At 36.6% G+C, this 15,856-nt stretch overlaps 1 protein-coding gene across 9 annotated transcripts in view; it reads left to right on the top strand.

Moving 5' to 3' along the window:
• Window positions 1-15,856, top strand: part of LOC144784710 (ATP-dependent translocase ABCB1-like) — a 1,064,270-nt gene that overhangs the window by 105,481 nt on the left and 942,933 nt on the right. For 2 of the 9 annotated variants that reach the window (XM_078663667.1, XM_078663664.1), the window contains exon 2: window positions 7,580-7,725. The exons of the other annotated variants lie outside the window; for them this stretch is intronic. The gene's annotated coding sequence lies outside the window, so the exon portion shown is untranslated. The remainder of the gene's footprint in view (window positions 1-7,579; window positions 7,726-15,856) is intronic. 9 annotated transcript variants of the gene reach the window in all.

Raw genomic sequence — 15,856 nt, 5'->3', positions numbered from 1 at the left:
CTCAGACACACGCACACACACACACCTCACAGACACACCCCACACATCCCCCACACACACCTCCCCCCCACACATGGGGAAAACTCAGTGAAACACTAAAATAATAATTTAAAGTGCTTAGAGGTAGGGTAGCTCTGAATAGAGTTGTTGTGTTGTTTTGGTGTTTTAAGTACCAACATGTAGGTACCAATGCTGAGTCTTAAATTTAATGTACACCGTTTCCTCTGTAGATAATTTGCATGTTGTTACAGAAGTTATTGTGGTATATGGAATCCATATCATAGTTTGTCAGGAAAGCAGAAACAACATGGAGGCAGGAGATGAAAAAGAGATGTCAAATACACATTGGAGATAATATATTGGGAGAAAGGAAGTATCTATGAGCAAAATTACTATGTAACATAAAAAAGTTACACAATATACTATAAATCTGACTTTACATTATAATCAATTTGGTACTAGTTTATGAATTACATATAAAAATGAATAATGTCTCAAACAATTTTAGAATTATTAAATATAAATTTATTTTTCAGATTCTTTTTCAAAATTTGATAGAACTTCTAATAACAGATTGTCGGAAATGTCCTCATTTTGAATTAGCGAATCTACCGCTTCCACACATTGAACTAATTCATAGTCCCGTGATTTATCCATGAATTCTAAGTCATCATTGGGTTCAATAACTTGTTCATTGTTGCTCTCCAGAATAATTTCGAAGGAAATATTTTGCTGTCCTTCTATTTTCTTGCTGTAATTTGCATAAAAAATAAATATATCAGTAGAGATAGGGCACTGTTGGGTTTAAGTTCAGTCAGGTAGTTTTTATTTTTTAACAGTGAAGTTATCTTTGGGCAGTGTATGGTATCAGGCTGGAAGTAGAATTATAAAAAAGTGTATATCATGAAGCATAATTAAATTTATAATTGTACAAGACAAGCCTAACTCCATCCATAACTATAACAGAGAAGTGTATCTCAATCTATAACTATTACAGAGGGATAGTATATAACTATCAGAAAATGTTTTCCAAATTAACTTAAAGTGCACAACATACTTCAGTTTTCAAAATAACATCTTACCTTTCAAAAAGAAGTTTAAGTTCTCAGTGGAAATGCTTTTGAAATGTACTTCAGGAAGTAGTAGTCAAAATGGCTGTGTTTCCCTCTCTTTCTTTATATATATTCATTACATAACCAATCAAATGTCATGAAATAATAGTAGAAAATGAAAGTAACATTTTAATTGGTTGTAAATTCTAACACTTCAGATGTGTTTTTGTCAAGTAATTCACCTCAGGATATTTAGAGAGGGATACAGGCTAAATGGTTCAATGGAATTCCACCAAATTTGGGAAAATGGTAGGGACTGGTATGTAGTATGGCCTATTCTATATTTAGTGAAAGTGTCTCCAGTGGTTTTTATGTAAATTAACGTTAAAAAAAATTTGGGAGCGCTTCCCGGTGAGCGCCCCGGTACGCGTACCGGTAAGCGCAACGGGAGTCCTCCATTTTGTGTTTCGGTAGATTTGAGACAGAAAATGGAGGACAAACAACTTTGGGAATGGGTATAAGGGGGCATCGTAGGCACTCCCTGACCCTCTAGGTTTTCTGAGGGGGTCTTAGGAGGCCCATATAGGCAAGAAAAAAAATATATATATTTTTCGCGGGGGCAGCGCCCGGTACGCTCACCGGGGAGCGTACCGGGGAGCGTACTTTAGTGAAAAAAGTTAGAAAAAGATAACCTTTTGGAGTGATCAGAGATAGGGTAGCCCTGAAAAGGGCTTTTGGGTTCTGTGGCAGATTTAGGTACCTACAAGTAGGTACCAATGCACAGTCTTAAATTCAGGAGGAATATTCTATTCCCCTCATCTGAAAAGTGCACACCATCTCCTCTGTAGATATCTTGCATGTTGTAACGCAAGTTGTTGTTGTATATTGAACCCATTCCATAGTCTCTCATGTAAGCAGAAACAGATTTATTCACATGTTTCCGTGCTTTCTCAAATTGTGGACAAAATTGGTTGGACCAGTTCCATTTCTGCCTTTGGCATATATTGGAATATACCAAGGCAGTTTGTGGGAAAAGTGTCATCAATTGTCCAAAGGTGTCCTTTAAAACCATCTCCAGACCTACCCCAGTCAAAGTGCCTAGGTCATTTCCACCACAGTGCAAAATTATGAGGTCAGGGTGCGGCAGATGGTAAAAGGTTTTCACCAATGGTATCAATTGATGACATCTCAATCCTCTTTGGCCAATCCATTTTATGTGCACATTTGGTAAATCAAGGTTGTGACAATTTCTGATAGCTGCATACATTTAAGCCCAGTGAATGTAGCTATGTCCAATAATCCAGACAGAGTACATGGTGAGAGGAGGTTCTGGTGCAGTCAGATGAAGTGTAGGAATGAAATGGCAGTTGGAACAGTAGGAGTTTGCAACAAAAAAACTGTAGAGTTTCAGTGCTCTTGAATCACAAACAATGATTGGTGGATTCAGATAGTTGAAAACTGAAAGTTAGGGTGCATGGTTCTGTTGTGTGTAAGAAGTAATTTGAATGGTCAAAAAAAAGTCATTTAAAGAAAGATTGCAGTGGATAAGCTGGTGTATTGAGAGGTCAAACATCCTTGCTCATTTGATTTGCAACATTGTAGAATAAACTTTTAACCCTGGGAGCTCAGTGAGGAGGGAGTTGCTATGGTAACAGTTAGAAAGGGCTGAGGTGGGGAAGGGTGTTGATTTGAGAATAGAGAGGGAAGAGTTTTGATTTGATGAGGAATATGTGTGTACAATTAGAGGTTTTCTGTGCCATTAATGGTTGCAGTGCCTGGAGAACATACCTTTTGCTCTGCTAAAGAAATATTGGTGTGTGTATCTGACACTGTTCTGAATCTCCCAAAGCATTTGTAAAGGTGAGTTATGATTCATTTAGATAGAGAGTTCAGATTAAGAAGCACATTGATTTTCTTTGCTGTTGGTTTGTGTGATGCTTTTTGAAAATGCATGGTTTCTATATTTGTAAAATAGAGGATTTGTATTTTGTGAAATAGTGATGTTTCAGTAGTGAAGTTGAATGGTTGTACAGAGGACTTGCACTCTGTATTTAAAATGTTATTTTAAAAATCAATTTTAGGGTAAATGAATGGGTTTCAGTAGTGAAAATGAATGCTTGTACAAAGGACCTGTGTTGTGTTCCTAAAATGGTAATTTCAAAAACGATTTTAGTGCAAATCAATGGGTTTGAGTAGTGAAAATGAATGGTTGTATATAGGATCTGTGCAGTGTTTCTAAAATGTTAATTTTAAAACGATTTTAGTGCAAAACAATGGGTTTTAGTAGTGAAAATGAATGCTTATAAATAGGATCTGTCCTCTGTTCATAAAATATTAAATAAAAAAAGATTTTAGGGCAAATTAATGGTTTCAGTAGTGAAAATGAATGCTTGTACATAGGATCTGTGTTCTGTTCCTAAAATGGTAATTGAAAAACGATTTTAGTGCAAATCAATGGGTTTGAGTAGTGAAAATGAATGCTTGTATATAGGATCTGTGCAGTGTTTCTAAAATGTTAATTGAAACAAGATTTTAGTGCAAAACAATGGGTTTTAGTAGTGAAAATGAATGCCTGTAAATAGGATCTGTGCTCTGTTCATAAAATATTAAATAAAAAACGGTTTTAGGGCAAATTAATGGCTTTCAGTAGTGAAAATGAATGCTTGTACATAGGACCTGTGTTATGTTCCTAAAATGGAAGGAAGCAGATTGGGGCAGATTTATGAAGGCCTTGCGCCGCCGGTGCGTCACTTTTTCCCATGTTAAAAGTGATGCACCGGAGGCGCAAGGCCTTCATAAATCTGCCCCATTGAGTTTCTTTGCTGTTCGTTTGTTTAATTTTTGGGGTAATGCTTGGTAGGAATGTTTCCAAGAGATAGGAAATGTATTTTGTAAAATAGTGACTTTTCAGTACTGAAATGGAATGATTGTACATAGGACTTGCACTGTGTTTCTAAAATGTTATTGAAAAATCGATTTTGGGGCAAATTAATAGCTTTTACATTTTTGAGAAAAAATAAAAAATGAGTGCATGATTAAGTAAAATAATTTGAAGGTTTCATAATCATATCACCTGTGTTACCTCACATTAGGAAGCACACTGAGAGCTTTAATTATGAAAACAGCGATGCATCACTTTTCACTGTGCACTCCTTGTGACACCAATGATGCATTATATTTAATGTATGACGCATCATGTTTCTTGGACTTACAGATAAGTCAGTATTTGTGATATATCTGTAAGCGCAAAAGTGACGAATTGTTGGAGTGTGTCACAAAAATGACGCAACTCCTGCAATGCATACTTTCACATGGGGAAAGCCCCATGTGAAAGTGTTTGCCTCAGTCTTATGGCTGCTGTTAGGCAGGTGCAAGATTTTGACGTAACAGTGTCCTAAAAGTGACACAGTGAAATCTCAAAGATTTCACTGCGTCACTATTACGAGGCTTTTTGCGGGGGAATGCCCCCTCTTTGTACATTACACCTGACAGAGGTATAATGTGGCACAGAGGTTTAAAAAGTGACACACCTACCTACATGCGTCACTTTTTAAATATGGCGCAACAAGGCACATGTTTTATGCCGCCGATGCGTCACAAAAAGTGACGCATCAGCAGTGCAAAACTGACGCAGAGCCTCATAAATGAGGCTTATCTTTTTATGCACACTACTCCAGTTTAGTCCTGTCCACTGTTCTATTGGACACAAGCCTCACCTTTTGTGGTCCCCTGGACAGGCTTCATTACATCTGCACTCCTGCTTAGGTCTCATAATCTTTTTTTAGAATAACATTTGAAAAACAGAGAAAAGGTTATATGTATAAGCTTTTCATTACACTACTGAAACATTTTTGGGGCAAATTAATGTCTTTTACATTTTTGAGAAAGAATAAATAGTGTGTGAATGATTACATAAAAAAATTTGACCTTTTCACAATCATGTCACCTGTGTTACGTCAGGTTAGGAAGTAGATTGTGCAGATGAGGTGAGGAATGTCCAGAGGGACAGAGGAGGTGAGGCCTGTGTTCAATACTGTAGTGGGAGAGAGGCTTTTCTTGGAGAGTGTAGGTGGTGAGACCTGTGTCTAAGAGTGCAGTGGAGTAGGCTTCATGAAGCCTATCCCCCACTGCACTCTTAGACACAGGTCTCAAATTATTTGCAACCGTGGACAGATCTCTCTTGTACTACACTCTTCAATAGAGGCCATACCTCTTGTGTACCCCTAGACAATCCTTACCTTATATGTAACCCTGAATAGACTTCAACTAATTAGTATGCTTAGACAAGCCTCATGTTATTTACACCCTTGGACATGCGGTAGGATTGTTTGCAAGAGAGAGGAAATGTATTTTGTAAAATAGTGAGTTTCAGTATTGAAATGGAATGTTTGTACTCCAGTAATTCATCCTTTCACATGGGGAAATCTCCATGTGAAAGCGTTTGCCTCAGTCTTATGTCTGCTGGGAGGCAGGCGCAAGTTTTTGACGTAACAGTGTCTTAAAAGTGACGCAGTGAAATCTCATTGATTTCACAGCGTCACTATTACGAGGCTTTCTGCGGAGAAATGACCCCTCTGTGTACATTACACCTGACAGAGGTATAATGTGGCGCAGAGGTTTAAAAAGTGACGCATCTACCTACATGCGTCACTTTTTAAATATGGCGTAACAAGGCACATGTTTTATGCCGCCAATGCGTCACAAAAAGTGACGCATCAGCAGTGGAAAACTGATGCAGGGTTTTATAAATGAGGTTCATCTTTTTTTTGCATACTACTCCAGTTTAGTCCTGTCCACTGCACTCTTGGACACAAGCCTCATCTTTTGTGCTTCCCTGGACAGGCTTCATTACATCTGCACTGCTGCTTAGGCCTCATAATCTTTTTTTAGAATAACATTTGAAAAACAGAGAAACGGTTATATGTATAAGCTTTTCATTACACTACTGAAACATTTTTGGGGCAAATTAATGTCTTTTACATTTTTGAGAAAGAAAAAATAGTGTGTGAATGATTATATAAAAAAAATTGACCTTTTCACAATCATGTCACCTGTGCTACCTCAGATTAGGAAGTAGATTGTGCAGATGAGGTGAGGCATGTCCAAAGGGACAGAGGAGGTGAGGCCTGTGTTCAAGACTGTAGTGGGAGAGAGGTTTTTCTTGGAGAGCTTAGGTGGTGAGACCTGTGTCTAAGAGTGCAGTGGACTAGGCTTCATGAAGCCTATCCCCCACTGCGCTCTTAGAAAGAGGTGTCAAGGTCTTTGCAGCCGTGGACAGATCTCTCTTTTACTACACTCTTCAATAGAGGCCATACCTCTTGTGCAGCCCTAGACAATCCTTACCTCATCTGCAACCCTGAATAGACTTCAACTAATTGGCATGTTTAGACAAGCCTCATGTTATTTACACCCTTGGACATGCGGTAGGATTGTTTGCAAGAGAGAGGAAATGTATTTTGTAAAATAGTGAGTTTTCAGTATTGAACTGGAATGCTTGTACTCCAGCAATGCATCCTTTCACATGGGGAAAGCTCCATGTGAAAGCGTTTTCCTCAGTCTTATGTGTGCTGTGAGGCAGGCGCAAGATTTTGACGTAACAGTATCCTAAAAGTGACGCCGTGAAATCTCATTGATTTCACTGCGTCACTATTACGAGGCTTTCTGCGGAGAAATAACCCTTCTGTGTACATTACACCTGACAGAGGTATAATGTGGCGCACTGGTTGAAAAAGTGACGCATCTACCTACATGCGTCACTTTTTAAATATGGCGCAACAAGGCATATGTTTTATGACGCCGATGTGTCAGAAAAAGTGACGCATCAGCAGTGGAAAACTGATGCAGGGCTTTATAAATGAGGTTCATCTTTTTTTTGCACACTACTCCAGTTTAGTCCTGTCCACTGCACTCTTGGACACAAGCCTCATCTTTTGTGCTTCACTGGACAGGCTTCATTACATCTGCACTCCTGCTTAGGCCTCATAATCTTTTTTTAGAATAACATTTGAAAAACAGAGAAAAGGTTATATGTATAAGCTTCTCATTACACTACTGAAACATTTTTGGGGCAAATTAATGTCTTTTACATAGTGTCTGCATGATTAAATACATATATGTCATCCTTTCATAAAAATGTCACCTGTGTTACCTTACATTAGGAAGTAGATTGTGTAGATGAGGTGAGTCATGTCCAGAGGGACAGACAAGGTGAGGCCTGTGTTCAAGACTGTAGTGGGAGAGAGGCCTATCCTAGAGAACATAAGTGGTGAAGCCTGTGTGTAAGAGTGCAGTGGACTAGACTTCATGAAGCTTATCTCTTACTGCACTCGTAGACACAGGCCTCACTTTCTTTGTACCTGTGGACATACCTCTCTTCCACTACACTCTTCAATGCATGTCTCACCTCTTCTGCACCCCTTGAGAATCCTCAGTTGATCTGTAACCCTGAATAGATTGTTTGCTTTTTGTCATTGCTTTGTTGTTTGATAATAGTGGTCTATAATGTGCTATTTTTTTGTTTAACACAGATTGAAAACAAGATTTCAGGAGTAAGGAAAGATACCCTCAAGGCAAAGATCAAGAAAATTTGAAATACGGTTTAAAACAAAAACAGCATCGGAATTACAGCAGTCCTCCACAACAAAGACTTCAAAAAACAGGAAAGAAGTTCCTGGTAAGATAACTAAGTCTTTTTTACGGAACGTATGTAGAACAAAAATAAATGTTGGACAGCATGTAGAAAAAGAGAAGGAGAGAGTAATTTTGAAAAGGAAGGTGAGGCCCTCAAAAAATGTTAACACTGGAGCAGGAGAGAATAATATGTATCGGAATAGAAGGCAGAATCAGTTTAGAGACATTCGTAAACGAATGTTTCCCATAGGGTGGTTTTAAATTTGTTAAAAAACATTAGGAAAGGCAAACAGAGAGCTGCTTTTTATAAGAAAAAGAAACATGTAGAGAAGATTGTTGATCAGGCTTTTGAAGTTAAGAAAAAATTATTTGTTTTAATAATCAATAGAATTAGGACACTTAACAAGACAATTGATGTTTTTAAATCAAACAGTAGATGGAAAAGAGTAATTAATCGGACTAATTTTTGTAATGTTTTTTCAGGAGAATGGATGCACAGTTCAAGTTGTGAGCCATTTTTTAATGAGGAGAGTTACTTTCAGGAGAATGATTTAGTGCATGCAGTTGACACCAGTGGTCGAGCGTATGAAGTGAAAGACGGTTGTCCGATTGAAAAAGAGAAACTTGTGCCTAGAGAACCAGAAGATGTGTTAACTGATGAGGTTTTAGGGAGACATACTAAGGGTCCAGTGTACACTTGGAAGTGTAGTCGTATTTGTATTGTGCGACAGGAATCAATTGCTTTGTTTTGTAATTTCTTACGTACATATAGTAAGAATAGTCTAAAGCAGAAAGTGAAGTTGTTGCAAGACTTAGATCCTTGCAGAGTGAGAGAAAACACAGGTTTGCAAGGGTATTCACTGGCTTGTCTTTCTAGAAAAGTCTGTCAGAGTGTTTTTCATCATTTTAGGATGTTAGCAGTGCATCATACCAAAATGCGGAAATTAGTGAGAATGTTGTATTATGCAAAAAGTCCAGCACTTAAGCTTAAACAGTTAAACAGTGCTCTTTTGCATGGAACTGAATTAGATGTGAAGAAGATTTGTGAAGAAATTGAGATTTGTTATTTTGGTGAAAAAGAGGACAGTGTAGAAATTGACACAGCAATTCAAGGTAATGTGGAAGAGAATGTACAGATTTCAAGTACAGAAAAGTTTGAGCAGGAAATTACCAGGTTTAAGGTGAAATCAAGTGAAAGGCCGAATTTTACTTGTGTGTGTTGTCGACGAAGTCATTATAAACATCAAACTAGATTAGTTGATTTATACGTAAAAAGTGAAAAGATGAATAAAATATGAGTGGAAGGATTTTTTAACTTATTTGTGGGTGGAGAATTGTTTTGATTTGAGTTGTGATCAGCATATTTGTAAATATTAATATGATAAATTAAATCAAAACAGAATGCCTGCCAGAGCTGTTCATAATAATCTGGAGTTGGTAGACATTCCCCGTGAATTGATGGATTTAAATACATATGAGTCTATTTTAATTCAATGTGTCCATCCTTTTCAGGCAATTGTTCGCATGGAGCCTAAGATAGGGAAATTGACTCCTACAGATTTGCAGAGAGGATTAAAGGGAAGAGTTGTTTATTTGCCTCTAGATTTGAAAAAAAATATTGATACAATTTGTATAGAAAAAGTAGAAGAGGAACCTTTAGTTATTCTAGTTAATGGGGTTCCGACAAAGAGTAAAAAAATCTGGCAAGATTTAGTGGATGTTAGGAAAGTCAAAAGGCAAAGTTGTATTTAGTCAAAAACAATGAGTATTACAAAGATGTATGTGTTGCAGCAGAGGAAACAGCTGCAGATGAAGACAGTGATTGTTCAGGCGGCCAAATTGAAAAAGTTGATGTGTCTAGAAGTGAAGAAATATATGAACATTATACTGTTCATCCTTTGCATTCCAAAGAAGTAATGGGGAATGCAATTGAATTGTTTCAAATGAAAGCAGCAAAAGGAAGTCCCATTAGTGTATGGGAGGAAAGTTTGGAAGCTCGTTGTTTTCCACAGCTATTTCCAACAGGTCGAGGTGGACGATATGACGATCGACCACTTCAAATTCCTACATCTGAATATCGAACTGTAAGATTATATGCTGAAGATCCAAGGTTTCGTCAATGCATTCCCTATTTGTTTAATTTACTGTATGAAAGTGACTTGTCTGGGCTTTCTTATGCAGTAAACCATATACTGAAAAGTGGAGCACCTCTGCAAAATGTTTCGGCGAGGGACTTTATGGAGAAAGTGAATCTGCAAGATAATATTTTGTAATCTCATTTAATCAATCTCATGGCATGTCAGCGTGGTACAAACGAGTATTGGTACCGTCGTCATGGGGAATTGAAATGTATGCTAAGAAACTTAGGAACTCCTACATGGTTCCTCACTCTTAGCTGTGCCGAGTATGCATGGGACGACTTACTTGAATTTCTACGCGAGGCAAATGCAAATATACAAAATATAGAATTCAAAACAGCTGGAGAACTGTGTTCTTTGGATCCAGTGAATGTATGCAGATATTTCAATCATAGATTTGAAGCTATGATGTCTTTTATTACCAACAAAAAAATCCTCCCCTTGGAGAGGTTTTGGATTTCTTTTGGAGAAAGGAGTATCAAGCGAGAGGTGCTCCTCACATACATATGTTGTTATGGATCAAAGATGCACCCAAATTTGGAACAGATTCGGATGACACAGTGATGAGCTTCATTGAAGAGTATTCAACATGTGCTGTTCCGAAAACTACCGAAGAAAACAATTTAAGGCAACAAGTTTTACGCTTTCAATCCCATCGTTGTGGAAAGTACTGTCGTCGAAAATTCAGAAACAAGGACAAGTTCTACACAAAATGTCGTTTCAGCTTTCCACGACCAGTGATTTCTAAAGGAAGAGTAAATAATTTGATGTCTTCTCTGCGACATACTGTGACGAGGAAGTCACCAAAAAATACATACAATTTAAAAAGAAACGAAGAGTCCAAGTACATCAATGACTACAACCCAGTGATTTTGTCCATGTGGAATGCTAACATGGATATTCAATTCGTTGCTGACAACTCTATTGCTGTGGCTCGATATGTGACGTCTTACATCACAAAAAAAGAAAAGACAGAACTGAAGGAAATGTGGGAGGACATTTCACATGAAAAGAGTCTAAGAAAGAAATTATACAGTTACAGTCTAAAGATGTTGTCGCATCGAGAAATTGGAGCATATGAATGTTCTGATCGATTGTCATCAGCAAGTCTCTATGCCAAATCTAGAACCATCATTTGGGTGAGTCTAGGTCTTGCTGCAACACGAAATCGAGTTTTGAAATCTGTACAAGAGATAGAGTATTTGGCGGAGAAAGAACCAGAAAGTACAGATATTTTGAATACAAACATGTTGGATACATACTATCCAAATAGAAGTCCTCACCTTGAGAACGCTTGTCTCTATGAAGTTCTTCAAAGCTATATTTATAAGAGGAACATCAGAGAAGATATCAATAATGGAATATATGCTGTCATTGGATGTGAAGGATGTCTAGTGAAACAGAAAAAAGGCCATTTGATTAATCATCGAAAATTGAGTTGTGAAAATCCAGACAAAAGGGAATTTTACTATTTAGCTCTTTTGCAACTCTTTAAGCCATGGCATACAGAAGAGGAACTACTTGGAGATTTTCTCTGTTACGAAGATTCTTTTAATGCAACCAAAGATACCATAGAATGTCCTGTTTTTCCAAATTATCTGCAAATGTTGAACGAAGAAATAGAGCAAGAAGCCACAATTGTTGCAGAGATTGCTAGAGACAGTTCTCAAGACAGTCAGAGTTCTGCTTCATTGAGTCAGGATCCACTTGGAGGACCAATTATTCAAAATGAAGCTGCCACTGCCATGGATGAGGTGGAAAGAGCTATGGAACAAGCTCAAGATGAAGTAGTTAACTTAGAAGATTTGGTGAAACAACTAAACCTTGAGCAGAAACAGATATATGACGAAGTCACGGAAGAGGTTGAACATGGATTCAGTCATGAGAAGAAAGAGTGCTCATGTACATCATTTAAGCCTGTCCAACTGTACGTAAGTGGAAAAGCGGGAACTGGAAAAAGTTTTCTTATTAAAGCAATTGCAACTAATCTGCAGAAAAGGACTAAATCACCGCTGTCTTGTGTTGTTACCGCTCCAACTGGGCTGGCAGCACATAATATTAAAGGGATTACTTTACATCGTTTACTGATGCTGCCAGTGGAGCATGATAACAAATTGCAATATCACAAGCTATCTGGAGATGCGTGTTCCGAAGTTTCGAGAGTCGTGAAGAAAATGAAACTTCTTATCATTGATGAAGTAAGCATGGTGTCAAATATAATGCTTGCTTTTGTACATTTGAGAATGCAAGAAATTCTTAGAACAGACTATGATGTATTATTTGGAGGAAACATATTATTGTTTTTGGAGATCTACTGCAGTTGACTCCAGTGAAAGGTCAACCAGTGTTTAAAATGGTCACGCATGAAGATTCGAGGAAGTGCCTAGGAAGCATTGGAAACGTTAATATATGGTTAAATTTCAAATATGCAGAACTACTCCAAAATATGCGGCAGGCAAAGGATGAAGATTATAAAAATATTCTACAAGATGTAAGAATTGAAAAAATAAGTCAGCATGGGAAAGAAGCTTTACATGGACGATTAATTTCTAATTTGTACCCAAATGAAAACATTCTTCCAGAGAATATTTTTAAGAAAATTAATGAGAAGAAATCTGGCATATGTTTGATGCCTTCTCTGAAAGAATGTTCCATGTTCAACAACAAAATGTTGAAGTTAGAAAATGAAGAGATAGTGAAACTGGAAGCTATAGATAAAATAGAGCATATGGGAGCAACAATTATTTTGTCAGAAAATTTGAAATCAAAATTGGATTCATTAGAGAAGACTATATCTAAAACTGCTGGTTTTGAAAAGACTCTGAATGTGTGTTTAAATTGTCGTATCATTTTGAGAAGGAATGTAAACGTTGAAAGAGGTCTGGTAAATGGAGCAATGGGTCATCTTGTTGGTTTTGTGAATTACAAAAATAGAGATGGAATTGAAATTTTAAAAATTAAATTTGATGGCATTGACGAAATAGAACAAATTTTTCGTTGTTCAGCTAGATTTTTGCTTGTGAAAGACTTATATGTTCGCCGAAAACAGTTTCCTGTTTGTTTGGCATATGCAGTGAGAATTCATAAATCTCAAGGTTTAAGTGTAGATAGTGCTTTGGTGAACATTGGAAGTTCTGTGTTTAAAGAGGGTATGGCATATGTGGCATTATCACGAGTCAGAACTTTATCAGGATTGTACTTGATTGTGATGAAACAAAGATTTCTGCTGATCTAGATTGTGTTAAAGAATACAATAGGTTAAGAAGAGAGTATGCTCCACATTTGCCTCAATATCCTCTGTTTGAAAAACATGTGGTAGGCCGAAAAAGAAGAAATGAGATTAATTGCAGTGAGGTACTAGCAAAAAGGCAAAAAGTAGATAAAAGTGTAATTGTAAAGAGAAAGAAAAAGGATTCTGTTGAAGATGTTGTTGGATTTCAGTTTGAAAACAGTTCTGGTGTCAACTGCTATGCTAATGTAGTAGTTAATGTTGTTTTTTTTCTTCAAAATTTACAAAACCAGATTGTTGAAAATCGGGATCAAACATTGTGCTGTTTATTGAATTCTGTGTTAGAGAAATGTAGCAGTGATAGAGCAAAAATAGAAAGTGTTTCAGAAATTAGAAATCTTCTCGACATATGTTCTGGTCAAAATCAATTTTCACAGATAATTCAGCAGGATTGTCAGGAATTTTTTATGTATATTTTTGATGTATTGCAAGATGAAGGAGTAGATATAAAAAATCGTTTTAACCTTTCTTATCAATGGCAACATGACTGTGATAACTGTACTTCATCAAGTACTACTAGAATAGACACTGAAAGATTTATATATTTGACTTTACCAGACTGCAAATCAGTGTCTTTCAATAATCTAGTTAAAGCAGCTGATCACAATATGGTGTGTACCCAATGTAAGTCTGCAATGCTGTCCACATTATTTCTACAAAGTTACGGTCACTATGTCATTTTAATGTTCCAACGATGTAGACCTGATGGAACGAAATTGACAACTTCTATTAAAAATGTTGTGGCTTCTCAGTTATCCATTTCAGGAAGAACATTTGGAACTGTAGCTATTATTTATCATGACGGTCCTTCAACAACATCAGGGCATTACACATGCTATTTAAAAAGTTGCAAAGGTTGAACCCTTTGTAACGATACTCATTTGACTTTTAAACAACGTTTGCCTTTTGACTTAAAAAATTTATATCTAGTGTTTTTAGAACCGCAATTTAAGTAAAGGTAATTGGCGTATGAAGACGGGAGCAGTTAATAAAGGTTAGTTTGCTATTTAAAATTATATTCAGAGTAAAAGTGATCAAGATAATATAAATTATTGATTTGTCATATAGGTACTGTAACTGGATCTTATAGGAAGTGATATTAGTATTATTGGAAATGATGAACATGAGTAACTCACAGATGGAATTAGGTACATTTAAATATTATGAAAATGTTGTTTGAGCCTTTTTTTCAGAACGTCGGAAAAACGGTAATTTTATAGTTTGTTTTAATTCATTTGAAAATATAATGATACATCTGACACTATTTGGCCTTAAGGAATGGTGAAGGAATGAGCAAAGAGTTATGACTGAAAAGAAGGAGTATATGAAAATAATGAAAATATTTCAGATGTTCTTCAAGGTTGTCTTCTAGAAAGTCGATGAAATTGAATTTTTATAGAACAGCAGAGTATTTCCCAACGAAAAGGAACTTCATGATATACTATTTGGCCTAAAGGAAAAGTAAGTAAATCAAAGATTAGTGTACGTTTGTTATTTATAACTTTAGATGTTTTTTTTTAAAACACAATCTGTTTGATTGTGTTTATTTTTCCCGCTGTAATATGATGAGTAGTTTGAACTCACTTTTTTAAGTGAAATTCAATATATTCTGAGAACAGCAAAAATAAACTATGTAACATGTTGTACAAGTTAATCTATAGTTTGTATTCTGTAATTTAAATTACATTCCCATTGTCTCACACTCACTTTTCTTTTTCCACCCTCTTTCAGCTCTTTTTACTCACTTATAATGTCTTTCTTTCACTCTCTTTCAACCCTGTTGTTTTTCTCCACTTCTTTCACACCCCCTCATTCTCATTTCAACTGTCTGCATCCCCTCTCTCCCTTGCATAACTATTCAGCTTTCAGTCTGTCTGCTTTACTTTCTTTTTCCGTGTTTTCCTCCTTTGCTCTTTTAGTAATTCCTCTTTACTCACTCACCAGTATTGTCGCACTCTATCACTATAAATCATCCACTCTCCCTCGTTTATCTTTGTTTCCTCCTTTCTTTTGACCTCTTCTCTCTATTTTCCGTTCACTACCTCTATGTACTCAGTCCCTCACTCTCCTTGTGTTATGTTCACTTGTGTTTATCTACCTTCTATCATTTCTCTTACAACAACTTCACTGCTCCTCTCTCATCGTTCTTCAACCTATTTCTTTTAGTCCGGTTCCATTACTACCCCTCATTTCCTTTCTTTCAATGTCCTTCTCTTTACTTTCATCACCAAATTAGTTTCTCTCATTACCACTGTTTTAGTCCTTTTCTCCTCTGTTTTCTTTTTTTGCTCCCTTACTCATTTCCTTTGCTCACTCATTGTACTCCACCTCGCTCAGTATTTCTCTTAGTGTGTCTCTTTACTAACTTCCTCACTCCATTTCCCTCAATCATTGTATATTATTATCTCTCTCTTCATCCCTTCACTCTATGACTGTTCTTCACTTACTCTCAGTTATCTTCTATTCCTCATTCTTCTAAATGCATTCTTAATTAGACTCTTTTCCATCTCTGTCATTATCTTTTTACTTAATACTGTTTCTTGATTTAGTTTTACCAACTCACATTGTTTTAGTATCTTTCTTACCTTCAGTTCATTTCTCTGTGCTTCTCTTCCTCTCTGTCAGTGAATCTATATGCCTTACTCTTAGTAATTTGCTCTGCTTCTATTTCTTTTTCTCTCTTTTTTCATTCTACTTTACTTTATTTCCCTTTCTATGTCCTTCACTCTTACTTTATTTCTAGATAC

Source organism: Lissotriton helveticus, chromosome 10, assembly GCF_964261635.1.
Source record: "Lissotriton helveticus chromosome 10, aLisHel1.1, whole genome shotgun sequence".
Classification (NCBI taxonomy): Eukaryota; Metazoa; Chordata; class Amphibia; order Caudata; family Salamandridae; genus Lissotriton; species Lissotriton helveticus.
This window is presented reverse-complemented; position numbering and strand designations above follow the sequence as displayed.